Here is an 18,505-nt window from a genome sequence, read left to right as displayed (position 1 = left end):
TATTTAAGGCCACTACTTCTAATACTGGATTTTCTTGTAAAATCAATTAATTGATTAATTAATTATAGTCAGTCATTTATCATCCTAATGCAGACACTTTTTCTCCCTGAAAGTCAGAATATGCCTGTCTCATAGGAGTCATGCTTTCCAGAGCACTTTTTATTTTATTGGATTAGTTTGGAAAGGGAGAAGGCAGACCTCAAAGCTACACAGGCAGACAAAACCAATCACTTTGCTTCCTCTACAGAAGCAAAAATCACAGGCAAAACGTTCATCTGCATGGAAAGAGATATTACCAACCTAAACTAGAACCTGAGGTTGTTGTCATCCTTGCCCAATTGAATGTAGGGATCGTATTCAGAAATAGTTTTTGAGACTTTTCACAGGAGTTGAGTCTATACAGTGTTGCCAGAATGGGTTTTTAGTAATAGTCAAAAATTCCTCTTAGCTTGCACCAGTTAAAAAAGAGGTTCCTGTTTGTTTGCCTGTGTATCGCCAAGGGGCGCACCTATCCAGTGGCATTTAAGCAGCACAGCATTCAACATGGTAGTAACCATCCTCAAAACCAATCACCATGTCAAAAATCTACAGGTTGTCTTTGTTGCCTTGTACAAGGGAGGGTTCAGAATGGAATCCAGAGAACACAGAGCAATTACATCCAGTTAATAGGAAATGCTGAAGATAAGAACCCATATGAACAACTTCAGAAGGTGTTTCGTATCCTTACCAGATTCTTTCCTTTTCTGCAGTTACTTATTTTTCCTATGTCTGTCACAATGAGGCACAGCCCGAGAGGTGGGGTCAGGGGAGATTGAAATCTACATCCTCTATGTATCTGTTTTGTCCAGTGGATCTTCTACAATTACTGCTCCTTTTGAATTTCTTCTCTTTTGAAAAGTGCAATTAAATATTCAAGGGGCCAGAAAGAAAAAAGGGGAGAAGTATCTGTGACGGGTGGAACTAATTATTCACATGCTGATATTTGAATCTAGCATCAAGCAATTCTTAGCTGGGGTTTATTTATGGACCTTCAAGTGTCTTTTTTTGATGTATCCTTCTATCACAGTTTAGCATTCATCGTTTAGCTGTCTATGATCAAATTTCCTATGATACCTGGAGGTGTATATATACTGACTATATATAAAAGCTTTGTCTCTAAGTTTTTTTTTGATTACACACCACTCATTTTGAGGAAGTATATGATTTAATCTACTTTAATTATGAATCCTTGTTTTCCTACTGTATGCTTTACTGCTCAGTTTTTTGACCATGTGATACATATATTTCAGTTATTTCTTTCATATAAATTTAATTTTTCCATGTGAATCCCAAAAAATAAATAAGCATGAAGAATTTATTAAATGTTAATTCTTCTTTGGAAATTATTTTTAGTGACAGTCTAGTCTGCATTGAAGTAATGTGTTATTCTATACAATTTTCTGCAAAAACAATAAAAAGGAAAAAAGAACAGAAACTCACAGGTTGAGTTTTGCAATCTTAAAATATGGCCATCATCATGAAAGTTCCTATTGAGATTACAGGATTAGATTCACAAAAGGAAGCATGCTTTTTACAAATTTAAATAATAATTATCCATTGGACAAGTTTTGGTCTCATTGTTCTGTATTCAGTGTAAGTATGATGGAGAGGAAGCATTTGCTACTCAGGGAATAAAAAGAGCTCCATATCTCTGTTACTTGCAATCTCATTGTGCGGCTTGTGTATGACTTCTTTTGCCATGTTCTTCATGTCTGACAAGAAACAATGAGAAACTCAGCAAACTGTGAAAAAGTTCCATTAGACAGCATCTGTTTTCTGGTGCTTCCTTTTTATTTTTTCACCTTGAATGCGGTCATCTAGCTATTCTCCAGAATGTTTAACAACACTGGTTGAGGAAGAGATTCATAGCATTAGTGGATCACTAGTACATTTTTGTCAGTGGTCTGTATTTCTCCTTCAATAGATGTTGTTGTTTTTACACTTGGAACTACAGCATGAGTTCATTGAGACTGAACTTTAACATGGAAGTAAATAGTGATTATATCATGAAGTTTTTCTCTTGTGTGGGGAAAAAATAGGTAAAATATCCTTAAACATTTATCTCATTCCTTGTTGCATCTTGTAAAGAAGTCAGCATAGCAGATTTAACCAGGAAGCTCCAAAGTATATTTGTAGTCTGGATATTTGAAAAGTTCCTTTATTATGTTGGCATACAATATTGCTAATAACATTTTCCAAAGGAGAGCTGGGTATTTAATGCAACTCTCAAATTTTTTAAACAGAAAATGGAGTCATATGAAAACGCTGAATATATTCTAAATAAATAATTGAAATTTGCATATCATAGGGAAGTGCCTGCCATAGAGTAGTTGATTATAATGAGATTTATTACACAGGGAAAACATTTTTATATGCTGATTCAATTAACTTTGAAAACTTGCAGTAGTGTGCTAGTATTTGTTATTGCCATTACTTCCTTCCAAGGCAACAAATTTATTGACTGTGTTCAGTATAAGTCCTAGGAATGGTTTGGGTTTGAAGGGACCTTAAACATCGCCTAGTTCCAACCCCCTGCCATGGGCAGGGACATTTTTCACTAGACCAGGTTGCTCAAAGCTCCATCCAACCTGGTCTTGAGCACTTCAAAGGATGGGGCATCCACAGCTTCTCCAGGTAACCTGTGCCGGTGCCTCACCATCGTTACAGTAAAGAATTTCTTCCTCAAGTCTGATCAAAACCTACTTTCTCTCAGTTTGAAGCCATTCCCCCTTCTCCTGTCGTCCCAGGCTCTTGTAAATAGTCCCTCTCCAGCTCTCTTGTAAGTTCACTTCAGGTACTGGAAGGCCACAATTAGGTGACTCCAAAGCCTTCTCTTTTCCAGGCCAAACAAACCCAGTTCTCCCAGCCTTTCCTCACAGGTGAGATGCTCCATCCCTCCAATCAACTTGGTTTCCCTCCTCTGGAGTCACTCCAACAGCTCCATGTCCTTCCTATGCTGGGACCCCAGAGCTGGATGCAACACTGCAGGTGGGTTCTCACCAGAGCAGAGCAGAGGGGCAGAATCCCCTCCTTCCCCTGCTGCCCATGATGCTCAGAATGCAGCCCAGGACATGTTTGGCTTTCTGGGCTGTGAGTGCCCATGGCCAGGGCATGTCCAGCCTCTCCTCCACCAGCACCCCCGAGTCCTTCTGGGCAGGGCTGCTCTCCATCTGTTCATCCCCCAGCCTGGATTGATAACAGGAGTGGCTCCAACTCAGGTGCTGCAGCAGCAGCATTTGGTCTTTTTAAACCTCATGAAATTGCCATGGGCCCACTTGCTGAGCTTGCCCTCTGGATGACATTGAATGAACATATTATTTCTGCAGAGGCAGCGTGGATACATCCTGATGCTTAGTTTTCTTGCAATCAGGGTTATGCCATCAAGTCTTCTAGTTTCAGCTCTTCTAGGGCTTGACCCAGAAGTGTTACAAAGTTTTGGCCATTGAATTTAGTCAAACTGTACTAAAAATTGCTTTGGTATTCCATGGAGTTTTTCAGAGCTCAATTAAATATTTTCAAATAGCATATTACTGCAGCTAGAGTTATTCATTAATGCCAGATCCAGCACCCTTTGAAATAAATGTATTTTTAAGGCTCTGAACTTCAGACCATATACTCAAAGACAAGGAGGTATGTAAATGGAATGTGATTCCCTGTCCAAGATGAATACATGCTTCTGATCATATCTGTATGAAATATTTAATTCCTGGTTTAAAGCACTTCAGTGCTATTTTAACATTAAGCACATGAGTTGTCTGTTGGGCTGTTTGGGCTTAGAATCAGCCATGAAGCTGAGATCATGGTAATCAAGAAAGTTCTCAAATACTACTTAAGACTTTTCTCTTGGTTAAGAAATATAATCAAATAAATTTTCCTGTTTGATTTTCAAATTCTGAACTAATGGTTTGTTAGGTCATTACTATGCTCTCCTTCAAAATGATTCACTGAGAATAATAATACTCTATAAAGTAGCCTATTATTATAAATGAATAAAACACAACTTCTTAAGCAACAGGAACGTGTGAAATGCATATCTTGGTCAAACTCTTTCAAACATGGGGAATTTTTGTGAGAATTATGGTACTTCAAAAATTATGTTTCCTTAATTTCTGCTATAATTATTTGACTTATGTCATGGAATCACTTCTTCTAACTACCTAATGTTATCTACTTTAAATGGTAACAAGCTTTATATTTATAACTTTACAGGATGGCTCATAGGTATTTCTAGAAGAACATCTTAAAAGAGAACTTGGGGCTCTAAGCAACAAAGCAGAATAAACCGCTTAAATTAACAAGCAACTTTTACTCAGATTAACAATTAGTGTAGTGAAAAAATATCATTGGGAAACTTCAGTAATGTGTTGCAGCAGAAACAGCTATTTTCAAAATTTCTCAGTCATTAAAACTCCTTAAATTTTACCCTTTCTCTCAGTCTATAAAACTATGTAAAGTTATACGGGATCAGGAAAGAGAGGAGGGGAAGCATGTAAAACTGAGCTATTTGTATCTTGAACTGGATGAAAAAGAAAAAAATAATATACAGTTTTTTGGGTTTTTTTTTATTTTTCCACAGCAAAAGACATACAGCTAGTCTTGATCAACTATGTTGCGGGATGAAAAACAGATGGGAAGGAGAAAGTTTGAATTGAAAATATAACCCAATAGTTATTTACTTTCCAGGGCAGAGATGGGAGTGACTATTAGAGAAGCCTCCTGGGTAACAACACACTAAAAACTCTCTGCCTGTACGGATTGGAAAATATTTAACTCGATCCTGAAAAACTCTGTCGCTTATGCATTATGTAGCTGGCAATGTCAAGTATTCAGCTTTAAAAAGATCATCCATTAAAGGTTATAAACCTGGGTAAATGTGCAAATGAGAAAAAATAATGGCTGAAAGTAGAAAGCAAACTTGTTTATTTTGAATGAAATAGGACATAGATTAAATCTAATGACAACACATCTCCTGGCAAATAAAAATGGCCATTCAGTCCTGAATGGTGATGCTTGTGGTCTTATAATTATTTGAGCTTTCTACTTTTCCCTTGAGCGTTATGGAATAATGGTCCCAAACTCTGAAGGGAAAGGGAAAGGTGTGTGTTCAACTCTTTTCGTGAAAAAAATTCAGCTTTTCTTTATATCTTCAAGGGCTTTATTCTCCTTATTTTGTCTCCTATTTAAAATCAACGTTTTATGCATTTTCGTCTTCTGGATGATACAGAAAGCTTGCTCTAATTCTGTCTTTCCAGTGACTCTAAGACTTGCACTTTTTGCCTTTCTTCATGTGTTGTTTAGCCAAGTCATGTCTTGGTTGCCATTAACTCAGTTTTACCAATACAAAAAGAGGCAATATTTCATATAAAAAACTTCCCAATGTGTAAAATTCACTACCACAACAGTGCAGCCTTCCCGTCCAAACAAACAAATGCTATCTGACAAAATAGTAGCTGGTGTAAAACTGATAGTTTTGAAGGATATGCTACAATCAGATAATCTTTTTCGTGTTGTTTTAGCAGGGTCTGATAAAGAATGTTTTCTCATGTAGGACATAGGAAATTTGTATTACTGCACTGAATTTGTTTAGCTGAAAGAAGTGGTCTATTTCCATAGTTTGAGACTGCTTGTGCAGATTTCCTTCCTACAAAGTAAAACCTGTTGGCTTCTGCTGCAGGGGAAAACACAGGCTTTATGACCCATTATGGAAAACATTTCAGTTCCTTAAGATGAGGCGAGACAAGAGACAGTTGTATAGCAGTATATCAGCTTGCAGTGAATCTCCTCCATCATTAGATTGTGTTAGGTTAGTTATGTCCCTCTTCTTGGTGAAATCCCAAGGCTCTGCTTAGTCTTTTGTGGCATTGGAATTCCTTGTGATCTATTATCAGATTATCCTTGAACAAGTACTGTATCTTTCACTCCTAGAAATAAGCAATCTGCTCTGTAGCACTCACCATTACATGGAGTCATTTATTACAGCAGAACTTTGTCATTCGATTATGCTTTTGTACGGAGCACATGGCCAAAAGTCTCAATCACAGGTGTCTGAAGTTGGTTAAAGAAGTTGTCGGTGTTCCAAACTTCAGAGATCTGGTGCTGATGTGCCTGTCTGCTATTAACCATGGCAGAGAGGGGCCTACGGCAGTCATTTGCTGACTTCTGATCCTTTTGCTCTCTCTTTTTTTCAGACTGTGAATATTTTCCTATGGCATGTGAAATACTTTTCCTTCTTTTGTATGCTATTTTTCTCAGCATGCAGTGAACTGATAAAAGAGAAAAATACTTAGCTAAAGCTTTGACTATTTTAGCCTGCTTATTATGTTCAAAACCTTGCTGTATGCCTTATTTTAACTTCTTTTTATCCACATTTTTGTGAGGAAAAACTGATTATAGGTATTACAGGTAGAGACCTGACTAACAGTAAGAGACTTGTGGCACAGAAGAAACCTGTCAAATTCATAGCCTAGTTGTTTTTGTGTGAAATGTTTTGTTATGCCATGTAGGTAGGGATTTAAATAGCTGATAATTCCGCTCCCCAAACAGGTTATCTTTGGTTTAGACTTAACTGCTGCTAGTAACTGCTTTATACCCAAGATAGGAATTCCTTGTGTTTCTGTGTGTAGATAAACCACCATATTGACATAGCACAATATCAGCAAAGGTACTTGTGTAGCCCAGACAGCTGTGTCTGTCTCTTGTTGAACCTTGTGAAACCCACTAGCCATGAACTATTTGTTCTTGCAGTTAGCCCATTCCTTTCTTAACCCACAGGCAACGTAAAAGAATATCATAAAGAAATGGGAGAATTATGTAGAAAAGGTAATTGTGTCTGTTCTATTCATTCCAGGAGGCAGGAGAAGGAGCTTCTGTGGTGGAAAGTTGGTCTTTGAGTATATAGAGACCCTGGAAGGAAAGAACAAACCCTCAGAATGGCACCGCTGAAGAAAGCACTGCTGAGGAAGGAAGCTTTGGATTTGGTCAACTTTTACTAATTCCTTCTTCAAGTCACTCCAGAATTTTCTGTACACCTTGTCCTTCCTTGCTGGCTCTGCTGTGAGGTCAGTTGTTGGCTAACGCATGCAAGAGGCTGTTAAACACAGTAGAGTGGAGACAGATCTCCTCAGATATCAGGAAAAATGGTGCACAATCAGGATGTGTAAAAACCAAAAAATTTTTATCTTTCTTCCTATTTCAGCTGCTTGAATCATGATTCATTTGTATTTCTATTGGAAATAATATGTATCCAGATGAAGTGTTGATCTTTCAGGGCAACTACCAGCTCAAGAGTATTATTAAGTGTTTTCTGTGCAACATGGTACTATAATTGGGGCCTGATTTTCACAGAATCACAGAATATGCTGATTTTGAAGGGACACACAAGGATTATCCAGTCCAACCCCTGGTCCTGCAAAGAACCATCCCGAAGAGTCACACTATGTGCCTGAGAGCATTGTCCAAGTGCTTCTTGAACTCTGTCAGGATGGTTCTGTGACCATTCCCTGGGGAGCCTGTTCCAGTGCCCAACCAGCCTCTGGGTGAAGAACCTATTCCTGATAACCAACCTAACCCTCCCCTGACACAACTTCGGGCCATTCCTTGGGTCCTGTCACTGGTCACCACAGAGAACAGATCAGTGCCTGCCCCCCTCTTTGCCTCACAAGGAGGTTGTAACTGTGATGAGGTCTCCCCTCAGTCTCCTCCAGGCTGAACAGACCAATTCCACTCAGCCACTCCTCATACAGCTTCACCTCAAGGCCCTTCATCATCTTTGCTGCTCTCCTTTCAATGCTCTCTATCAGCTTAATATCTTTCTTGTATTGTGGTGACCAAAACTGGTCAATATGGCATGTAATTTTCCCTATTTTATAGAACTCACATTACTCCTATTTGTCATTGTCTTGTGTAAAGCTCCCCTCATTCTAATTGTGTGTCATCACTTTCCTTTTGTGCTGAGAAAACATATTCCACTAATCATCTGACTCATTCAGCAGTTACTAGTCCTTAGTATTGCTGTGCTGCTGGTGCAATAGCTGTTCCTGCTTCTCTTGAGTCCTAGACTACCATAACAGGATGCTATTTGAACACGTTAATGTTGATAAACAATCATTGGTTATTCTTTTCAGAGAAGACGTGAAAAGTCACCTACTACTAAAGTAGTGAAGCATTCAGATTTTCGTCATCGTACTGGGAACAGCAATTCCTTCCCAAGTATCTTGTTTGAATCTGACAGTGAAAGACCATCATTAGAGAGGAGCAAAGAAGGTGTGACAGCACCTTGGGCAAGCTACCAAGTGCATGCAAAGGTCAAATAGTGGATGAAAGAGGAGAGCAGGAATTAAATGAAAGGAGGAAAATGCCAGCATTATGCTGACGTTTTCATTAAGAAAATCACTGAATAGATGAAACAAGCCTGACATTTACTTATACGGTGGTGGAAATCACTGCACTGTGTGTACTGCATGTTTTCCTGTTCAGTCAGCATATTGTACAGCTGTGATAAAGGGGGCTGTATTCATTTAGCAATAATGGTGATACAAAATTGTTCATTGACTCAGCTTTTCCTCCATTATGTGAAATATATTATAACTGGCCATATAAGTCAGTTTCTTTCACTATGCCTCCACACACATCATGACTGTAATCATCCTTTTAAAGAGATTTCTCAGATGATGCTACTTTCTTCACAAATCACCCACCTTTCCTCTATCTTCATGTAAACAGGTATGTTCACTGAATTTCTGTAACTGGGCACATACATTGTAAAGTCTCATTCGTTACATAGCTAGAAACTTTCAGTGCAATGCTGCTTAGTGAGAGGAGAAATTCATTAGGCCTGAGTGACAGATAAATTCACCATGGACTGTGGTGGGGTGCATTTCTGCATTCACCAGCTTAAAATGCACATGAAAGAGTTAAGTCTCCATTGGGCTCATCCAAATTACATCACTTTGGCAATATAAAGGGGTCATAAAAGGGTAACAGCTTTAGAAATACTCCTTACTTGGGAGGTGTTCTGGGGTTACAGGCAGGCCCAGAGTGGTCCATTATCTGGCTCTTCTGGACAGGTGGATGGCTCATGAGGGATACTTGCAGCCAGAAGAGTAGCTTTAAGCTTTCTCTAATTGATGCCAGAAGTTCAACAGGTTCCCAGGCAACCTGAAAATACAAGAAATACAAAGGTGATTCTGAAAGTTTGGTAGCACATTTCCCCCCCTGGAAACTCAGTAACAAAATTCATACTTTGAGTTTGAGTTGGAAACTCAGTAACAAAATTCATACTTTGAGTTCAAGCGTGACGGAGTGGGAGGCCAGATTTAATGCTTGATGCTTAATCTTCTTGGAAGATGCTTGTAGCACTGAGCCAAAATCCCTTGGGGTATGACACATGGCCTGTTCATTTCAATTTCATGTCCTTTGAGTTTTGTTCCGTCTGCTGTTTCTTTGTCTGCATTGGATGTTTCATTTGCACAAAGAATGGCATTAAAATCAGTGTCCATCAAAAGACATAAAAAGGTCCTTCAAACGTTGATCAGTTATATTTTACCACACACTGATGAGATGGGATGTGCAGTGAACCAGTTCACAGGCCACTGGAAAGGGATAGAAGGAATATTGGTTCTGCAGCACTAGTCTTTGTCTATCATGGGATTATCACTAGAAATGGGGAGATAAATCAAACAGAGAAGTTCAGCCAGAGGATAGCAGTGACCACCTAGGTTGGTCTGTGCTGCTTCTTGCTAATACTGGGTGGTAACAAGCAACTGGGGAAAAGTGGTACCCTAAATTTTTCCAACTCTTTCTATAGTTGTGTGTAAGCATGTAGACAAGTCAGGCAAGGAGACACTAGTAGGTAAAAATGCAGTGGAATTGAGAAAAGGGGGATCTTTGTGCTTGGAAGCAGAGTCATGTCCTGACTTCCCAAAGACTCAGTAGACCCTTGGGAGCCTGCTTGACTAACATACACAGTGCCTACTTTTCTTTTGGAGTACACCAGTCAGTTCCTTTTCAAATCAAACCTGGATGAGGGTTTGCAGTCAATTCACTCCAGGGACAACTCAAGTTTGTGTAAAGCTTTTGTATCTTTGTTTACATGATCTTCCCGCACTGTCTTGGCAAACCTTGCACCCTAAAATATCTTCATATGTCACATGCTATACCCACGGCACACAATATAGACTCAGTATTGTGTTTAAAAAATACCTTTCCAGCAGATTGTTCCAGGTTTGCATGCTTTGAACAGGAAAAAACAACCCCCTTTTTTCAGGATGGGTAACAAAACAGCAAATGGGGCCAAAGGGACTAAAGCCGAACACTGAACAGTGTGGTCTGCAGTACGCTTTGGGCAGAGTTAATCCTTTATTGATGAAACTGAACCCGAAGGAAGTGTAGATGCAAGTGCACTGTACCAGGTGGCCTGATACAGAGAATGTTTCTTGTAGTGTAAATGTAACCTTTATCTTCTTATAAGTGTTGCCAAGCAAGGCCAAGGTCACCAAAAAGGGCTGATTGGGGGCTGACAAGAAATAGAGGAGTTTGAGTTCTAGACATAAACTTTTTTCTGAGGTAGAGGTGTTTCTTTTCATATGAAGTTTCCTTTCATGGCATCAAGTTAGTTAGCCTCCAAGAAAAAGTAACAGGATACAGCAAAGGTTGTGGCCTTATTTTATAAATGATAAAGTGACTGAGGAATGTGGGAGTGAAGTTCCATATTTCCATCCTTATCCTTCAGATTAAATTGAAGTCCATACCAATAATTTATTGAATCTGATATTTCTCATTAAGTGGTCACAGAATGAAGAAATGAATCATTGCATTCCTCTCAGTGCTGGCTGGGTTTAACAGGTGCCACATATGGAATATTTACTAATATTCTTTTCCATGAGCCACAAAATTGAGTCTAGCTGAAGCAGGGATTTCTAACTTACTGCCCTGTAGTCCTGTGGGCAGAGCCCCCTCCATATGTACTGGACTGTAGTCCTTGTAGTTAGAAAGCAAATAGCATAATCAATCCAAACCCACTGTCAGTAGAATAAAAAGGAGAGGTCAGGAAAAAAAGCTGATGTGTTCTTTTTTCTTCCTGGGTAAACACAACATTAATATGCTGATAATAATCAAATTATCTGTTTTCTAAGAAACTATATTTGTAAACAAATGTGTTTTCTGTATTTGCAGATGTGATAAACCAAAACCAAATGATGTACTGAGGTAAAAGGCATATTTTACCAGTCCTACTGCTTCAGAAAATAGGGGTTTAGTCTGTCTTCTGTTTCTGTATCTCCATAGTTGTAATGTCTTCTGCTTTCCTGTAATGTCTTTTGCTTTCCTGTTTTCAGCTGTTTCTGTGACCGTGTCACATAGTCATTTCTGTTTAATGATCATAATTGTTAGCTTGAACTTGTTAGGTGTTTAACAAACGTACAAAAATCAATAATAGATTGTGAAAAACTAAGAAAATGAACTTATTCCTATTTCTATCTGCTTTGAAAACACATGCTGTAACTAACCATTATCAGATAAAACATGAACACTGAAATAAAAAGGTGTGGGAGCTGAATTTATGACCCGTAATATAACCAAGTGGGAATGAATGCAGTAATATAATATTAATATACTTTTAAGAAGCTAGATGCTTGTTAAAATATGAGAATTTCACACTCATTATATTTTTGTTATGAAAGTAGTTTCATTTGTAATAGCGAAGTATATGTGTTGCAGCTAAAATGCATGTATATATTTTCATAGTATATATTTTTTAAATAAACCTATCATCAGACAGCCCAAATGCCTGAAGTGCTGAAATAAACTTCTGATTCAGGAATGTCCTGGAGATGGTGATTAGGTGACGTTGTTGGAGGCATATAATATATAAGAGGAGATGGATAATTTAAGGGGGCAGAAGACTTCTCAGTGCAACAAAATGCCTACTGCAAGTAACAAGGGGGCTTTGAAGAAATTCCAGTTGGTTCTGGAGGATGCTAAGCTGCATCTTGAAAAGATAATATATAATATCTAGTAAGTTTTAATATGGGGCAGTTTGAAACAATTTTTTTAGCCTGGGTCAATTGTAATATGTGATGAGAAGTATTTAATGTAGCGGCTGTATATCAACAAGCTTGTTTTGTTCCAGAAATGAATGTCTTTTCTGCGGCTCTCAAACATTTCCAAATGGGAAATAATTACCCAATACTAATTACTACCAAAAGAATAAGAAATAACCCAGCATTAAAATGCTGGTTTATCTGGTAGGTCTCACCCCTAAACATATAAAACAGTTAGGGTGTCGCTGGAAACCGAGTTACTGTCCAGATTGTGCAGCACACTGTCTGATTTTCCTGAGCTTTTTAAAGAGATGTATCTCTCTGGTATAGATCCCTGTGGTCTACTTACAGGGAAATTTCATTACCATGCTGTGTGGTCCTCACGGTGCTGAAAGTAAAATATTGGATTGACAGGTTCTTGTTGTGGAGCAGGGCTTATTGATGATGGAAAGACTGATTCAATCTCTAATCCTGAGGAACGACCTGCCACCTGGAGTGATAGTATACAGATGGGTGCAATCTAAACTCTCTTTCCGCCTCAAGTTGCATTTGGCTGTAGATTAACAATGTGATTCCATATAATGAAGATGGTTGCTGGGTGCAGTGGCAATTTTCCATTACTGACATGCCATGTCAACAGTTCTGACAAAGCTGTAAGGACAACGTTTAAATGTGCTACATCTGGCTGGGATGGTTGCCAGGTTATTAACAGCCCCATTAAAATTACCTGCAGAGATCTACGTTGGGAGAAGGGAACATAGTGCACTGCTTCCCCTGCAACTGTCTGTGCAGGCATAATTACAGTCCGATAGCACACACTTTGAATATTACAGTGTTACGGTGGTAGAGTAGCAGCTCTTTTACTGTTTTATTTTGGTGAGGGAATATTTCATAGCTTTATTTGTATCAAATCCAAATCCCACAGCCTTGCTCAGGCAGATATACCATTGAAGTGAAAGAAAACTTCACCTGAGGGTGGAGTTTCATCAGTAAGTTTTGATTTTATTAATGGTATTTCAAATAAAAGTACTCTAAAGATGCTTGCATATTTATATATACATATATATAACCATTTTTAAAGAAATATATAACTATCTTTTTAATGATCCATTATTTTTCTTTCCTCCTGCATGACTGTACAAGGCTCCCAGTGAAGCATATATAATATGAAAGGGGTTTAAGGCATTTTTCTGAGTACGAGTAAAGGGCCGTGCTGTCCCAGAGGACACTGCAGAAGGCACAGCACATTTTCTGGTGAGATTCCCCCCATTCCTTTTGAATGCAAAGGGAGCACTTGCCAGTGTAATGATATATGGGCTTGTGATCCTAGCTCTCCATAAGCAGTTTCTAGTACAAGTTAAAGCACTCTAAGTTCAGTACTTGAATGCTGAAGGAGATTCTTACACTCTGTCTCTTACAAATCCAGGTAGTGCCTGCCCTAATTCAGTTCTAAGCTGTGTCTGTTCATGTGTGTGAAAAGGATCTCTGCCTGCTGAACAGTGCCTGCTTCCCATCCATGTAGCCTGTGAGCCCAAGTCCAGGGCTTGTGGTGGGGTTACCTGGCTGTGCCTGGGACTGTGCTGCCTTGCCAGGTCTGCTCAGGAGGGCTGAGCTGGGGACAACACAGAAATACCAACTGCACCTCAGCCTGTCTTAACCATTCCTGTCACTCCTGGTACCAAGTGTCATCTTCAGGGTGACTTCAGGGTTAGTGCATAACCTGCAATGAGAAAAGGAGCCCAAATGTGGCCATCTTTGCTTATTATGGTTGTGTGATCAATGGTGTCAATAAAGAGCTGGAGGCACTTCACATCTGATTATAGTTCTCTTCTCTGGTTTGCTGTAGTGAGCAAATTCATTTTTTTGCAGCCTGAAGAAAAGTACAAGTCTCTGGGTGTTTTTGTGTGGGGATGTGCAGCCTCTGGTCTGTGTCCCTCCTGCTTCAGCTGCCTGATCAAGGGGAAGAATTTTCAAAAATTTGGGGCAATGCAAGGGCTCTTGACATTTATTACACATGGAACTTTCCACATGTGGCAGAAATAGAAAACTATGTTTAGAACAAGCAATATGACTTCATGTCTGTTATGCCATATGTTTTTCCTCCTGCTGCTGTACCAGAGAAAAGGGATGTGGAATAACCTGACCTCATTCTGACCGTGGCTGTGTTTGTAACTCCTTGGGGCTCTTACAGCCACATGAAGAATTATCATTCTGTTGCACCATAGAATAGACGGATAAAATACACATCTATCACAAAACCTGGAGCAAAGGGAGTACAGTTTTGTCATCTGAATTCTGCATAAAACATGTATACTCAGAAACATCTATTGTCTCTTATTTAAAATTATTTTGTTAAAGTAACCATGAAGCTTTTGGAGTTGATATGAGACATAGCAATATACATGTAATGCCTATGTTTTTAGTCATGAATTGTATGTGTACCAAGTAGGTGATATGAAGAGTTCTGTGCAAAGACAAAGGATAAAACACATAAGTTTTAATTTGACTTGGAGTTTGGTCTATGTTCTGTGCTTTAGAAGTAAGAAATGAAAAGCAGTGAAGACCAGTCATTTTGTAGTGTGGCAGTGACATGTAGGTTCACATTTTGACTCATTTAATTGTCTGGTGACAGCTCAGAAGTAGAAACACAAGCCTGTGGTGTGAACTATCTGGCTTGGAAGATAGGGTTGATCTGACAAATGAGCGTCCTTATTTTGTTTTATGTTTTAGTCACATACTGAGATAGGTGTAGGTCTTTTAATACACCTTAGGAGAAGAAAGGGCTAAGAAAAATAATGAAGGAATCTAATAAAAAATCTGGCTTTTCCACCTGTGCTGAGAAGTTCCAGTGACTGAACATCCAGCCATGTTCTGTGCACAGAGTGTTGACTTAAAAAGGTGACATCCAGCTGAGATATTCCACAGGGAGTGTGCAAAGATCTGTATTTACATGACTTTGTGGGACTTGTATCTGCCTATACTAGCAATTTAGCTTCATATTTTTAATGTAAGTATCTTTTACTTAGACTGTGTTGGAACTAACAAATTACATTATCTAAATTGGAAAAGTAAACACAAAATGTTAAGCTGCTCTTTTTGTTATAAATACCCCTACTTTTCTCATTTGGAAATGGGAATAGTCAATTACAGTCTATTTCACTTTCAGATCCCAATACTTGGAATATACTTTTTAATCTTTTCTAAAACTAAACATATTTTACCTTCTGATGGAGAAGGAGGAAATCATCCTTTTCCGTCTCAAATATATTCCACTTAAAAGTATTTTTATGAAACTCATTTGTATAGAAATTAATATTTGAGACAAATCTGGTTAAATGGTGTCTCTACTGAGAGATATATAAAGCAGAGTATTGCAAGCTCAGTTTGCTTTTTCTTCAAAAGAATCTGAGATTGTCTTAGCACATTCACCTTAAATTATGTGGTTAAATTAGTTTCTGGTGCTATTACACTAGATAGGTACAATAGTACCTGTGTTTAGGTACTACTCATAGTAATGGGTATGTAAGATGAATTGTACCAGTCCTATTAGTGCACTGTCTAGCTATAGCCAGATAATTCCTTTATTTTAGAATTAATATGATCTCTGTTTCTCATAGCAGGTCTGGCATCATTTTCATTTCTTTTTCTATCCCTTCTCAGACACTGATAAATAATGATGGCTCCCTTACATTTCAGAGTCCTATTGTAGTTTCAGTTGTCTTTTTCTGTCTTTCTTCTTCAATGAGTTTGACTCCTGGAACTCTCTGTTCTTTGCCATTTCCCTTCAATTTTTGTTACTTAGCTTTTATTTAGCTTTGCACCTTGACTTGTCTTGCTCATTTTCATTTTATTTGTAGTTCTGGATCAGTTCCTTCACTTATAGTCTTTTCAGGATGTGGGACTTTTAAAAGCCTTCTTTTCTTCATGGTCTACTAGCTGCAAATTTCTTAAATAATCAGCTTGTTTTGTCATCTTGCCTATTGAGCTCTGTCTTTTGTCCTACTTATACAACCGCTAATGTTTAAGATTTTCTCTCATTTGATTTTCTCACCTTCCACTCTAGGATTATGTTTATACTAGAGAGTAAGCCAGGTAATGGGCTAAAGCCAAAGCTCATCACAGTCCACTTAACTATATGGCTGGTAGAATGCAAGTGTCCCTGTATTTAGTAATCACACACTGCCTAAAAATCCTTGCTTTCCATGTAGCAGTTGGTGCCTAAACCCTCTGGGAAAGTCTCCTCAAGAGCAGGTGGGATGTTCAGTAGCAGCCAATAAGGCAGGGCTGTGTTCTTCCAACCTACAGATGTGTCGGTAGGTTGGGCCGGTACTACAGAGTTGAGTAAACCTGACTTTTAGGATTGCCCAAAGTCAGTGCCTTAGTATGCATTTGTAAAATGGGCCAAAAATTTGTAGAATGTTTTGTCTAAGTATTGTACCATCTGAGGTGTCTTCTCTTCCCCTGTATATTGATTTTAACAGGCTTTGATCTACAGAGAATTACAGGAGAAACGCCCTTCTTTCCAGCCCTGAAACAGACACCAGCTAGAAATCTTACTTGATGTGTTCTTTTATCACTGTTTTTTTACTTTCTCCCTGCCTGTTTTTCTCAGCAGCAGTTCTGACATTGTCCTTGCTTTGCCTTTCTTTTCTTCCTCTCTTCTTTTTTTACCTTCAGATGTCTTCTCGTCTTTATTAAAAAAAAACAAAAAAAACCAAAAAAAACCAAAAACCCACCAAAAAAAAAAATAACCCCTCATGTCACCTTTCCAGCCACCATATGGCAAGTATTAGGCTTGGATATGTAGTCTCTATGTTGTTTTTACAAGAATAAATGTTCTCAAGAGTTATCTAATTTCCAGGTGTTGATGGGAAGAAAAATACTACAAGTAATGGTGGGACCCAGACATATTTTTGCATGGATTTCCTTACTAGTAAAATTTTTGAAAGTAATGACCATGTTGTAGAAGATCAGCCATTAAAAATGCAAAACACAAAGAACTGTAAACAACTTTGATGGGCTGATTAATAATTCAGTTAAACTGGAGGTTAAGAGATGAGTCTAGCTTCACTTTAAAGGCATGCAAAAGAAAGAAAAAAAAGAAATTTAGGAAATCAGTTGGGTGAAGTAAACTGAACATACTCATTTCTAGCATATTTAGAATTTATTTCCATGTAAGCAAAAAAGCTGTGAGGATGAACCTCAGGCTGCATAGATAAATAATAACTTAAAAGAGACTGTTAGGGTTATACCTGAAAGGGAAAGATAAACTAACCAGCAAAGACAGCTACAGCATGGAGGTTAGCAGCTGTTGGGGTTAAGTGAGAACCGTCAGTATTTCATCTGTTAGACCTTAATAAGGATTTTGGATCTTAACAGCCTTGAGGAACTCCAGGGTGGGGATTCAGAGGAGGTTTCTAGCAGTCCAACATTCTGGAGCAGTCATTTAGTGATGGCAGAGAGAGACTTCCAATTGAACTTTAAGATAGGTTTTGATGAGCCTTCCTCATCAAACACCCACTTACCTCACTCCTTTAACACTTTTCCAGCCAACCTGTATTTGTCGTCTATGTAGTCAGTCTTTGAAGTTAAGGTCTCAGACTTGCCTACCACAGTTTATGTTCACCGGACTTCAAGTACTCTTCTTTTTAACACTTGAGAAAGAGCAAAGCAAAAAGTAAAACCAAACACATGTCAGGCATGCAATGAATACAAGTTAGGAAGGATTTTTTTTTCCAACTGAAAGATAAATATACTGGAACAATGTAAGGCCTCAAACAACTTGCTCGATGAGGCTTTAAAAAGGGCTTTACAGTTGTTCGTCTGCTCTGAGTTAGATGCATGGGATATCCTCAAGAGGTCAAAACAACGAAAAGACTACTGGCAACTTCAGAAAATCAAAGAACTTCTGCAAAATATTTAGTGAAATACTCAGTCAACACAAAACACTTCTGAAAGCATTAATTTGGACTGTTCAACTTAGGGAACTCTAAGCTCGTTTGATTTTAAGTTACTCAAAAATTCTGAGAAGAGGGAATTAGAAGAGAGAAAGACAGAAAAGATACAGAAAAGGACACATATAGCTACCAACTCCTGGCTTCCAGCAGTGTTCAGCTGATAGAAATTGCAAGTGGAGGTAGGGTCAACATATGTGCTTGCCTCATATTCAGCCCTAAATGCCCTTTGGCCTTCCTGAGGCCTTCCCCAGGTGGAACTTCTGGTCATTTGGCTACTCAGGAGCTGGGTTAGGGGCTCCAGAGGTGAGTGTGGAGCATTTCCTCTGCTGTGCCAGTGATTGGCAGCCACTGCCAGGCTGGGATACAGGCTCTGGAGGTGGGGTGCACAGGGCAGGGCACTTCCTCACCTGGGCAAGGCCTGACCTGCTCCTTCCCCCCCACACATGCACCCCAAAATGTCTCGAGACATCA

At 38.8% G+C, this 18,505-nt stretch overlaps 1 long non-coding RNA gene across 1 annotated transcript in view; it reads left to right on the top strand.

Moving 5' to 3' along the window:
* Window positions 1-9,286, top strand: part of LOC108447330 — a 35,444-nt gene extending 26,158 nt beyond the window's left edge. The window contains exon 5 of the long non-coding RNA XR_001862848.1: window positions 6,887-9,286. This is a non-coding gene — a long non-coding RNA (uncharacterized LOC108447330). The remainder of the gene's footprint in view (window positions 1-6,886) is intronic.
* The last annotated feature ends 9,219 nt before the right edge of the window (window positions 9,287-18,505 follow it).

Source organism: Corvus brachyrhynchos, unplaced genomic scaffold, assembly GCF_000691975.1.
Source record: "Corvus brachyrhynchos isolate BGI_N302 unplaced genomic scaffold, ASM69197v1 scaffold105, whole genome shotgun sequence".
Classification (NCBI taxonomy): Eukaryota; Metazoa; Chordata; class Aves; order Passeriformes; family Corvidae; genus Corvus; species Corvus brachyrhynchos.
Note: the sequence above shows the minus strand (reverse complement) of the source record. Positions and strands in the feature narration are given on the sequence as shown.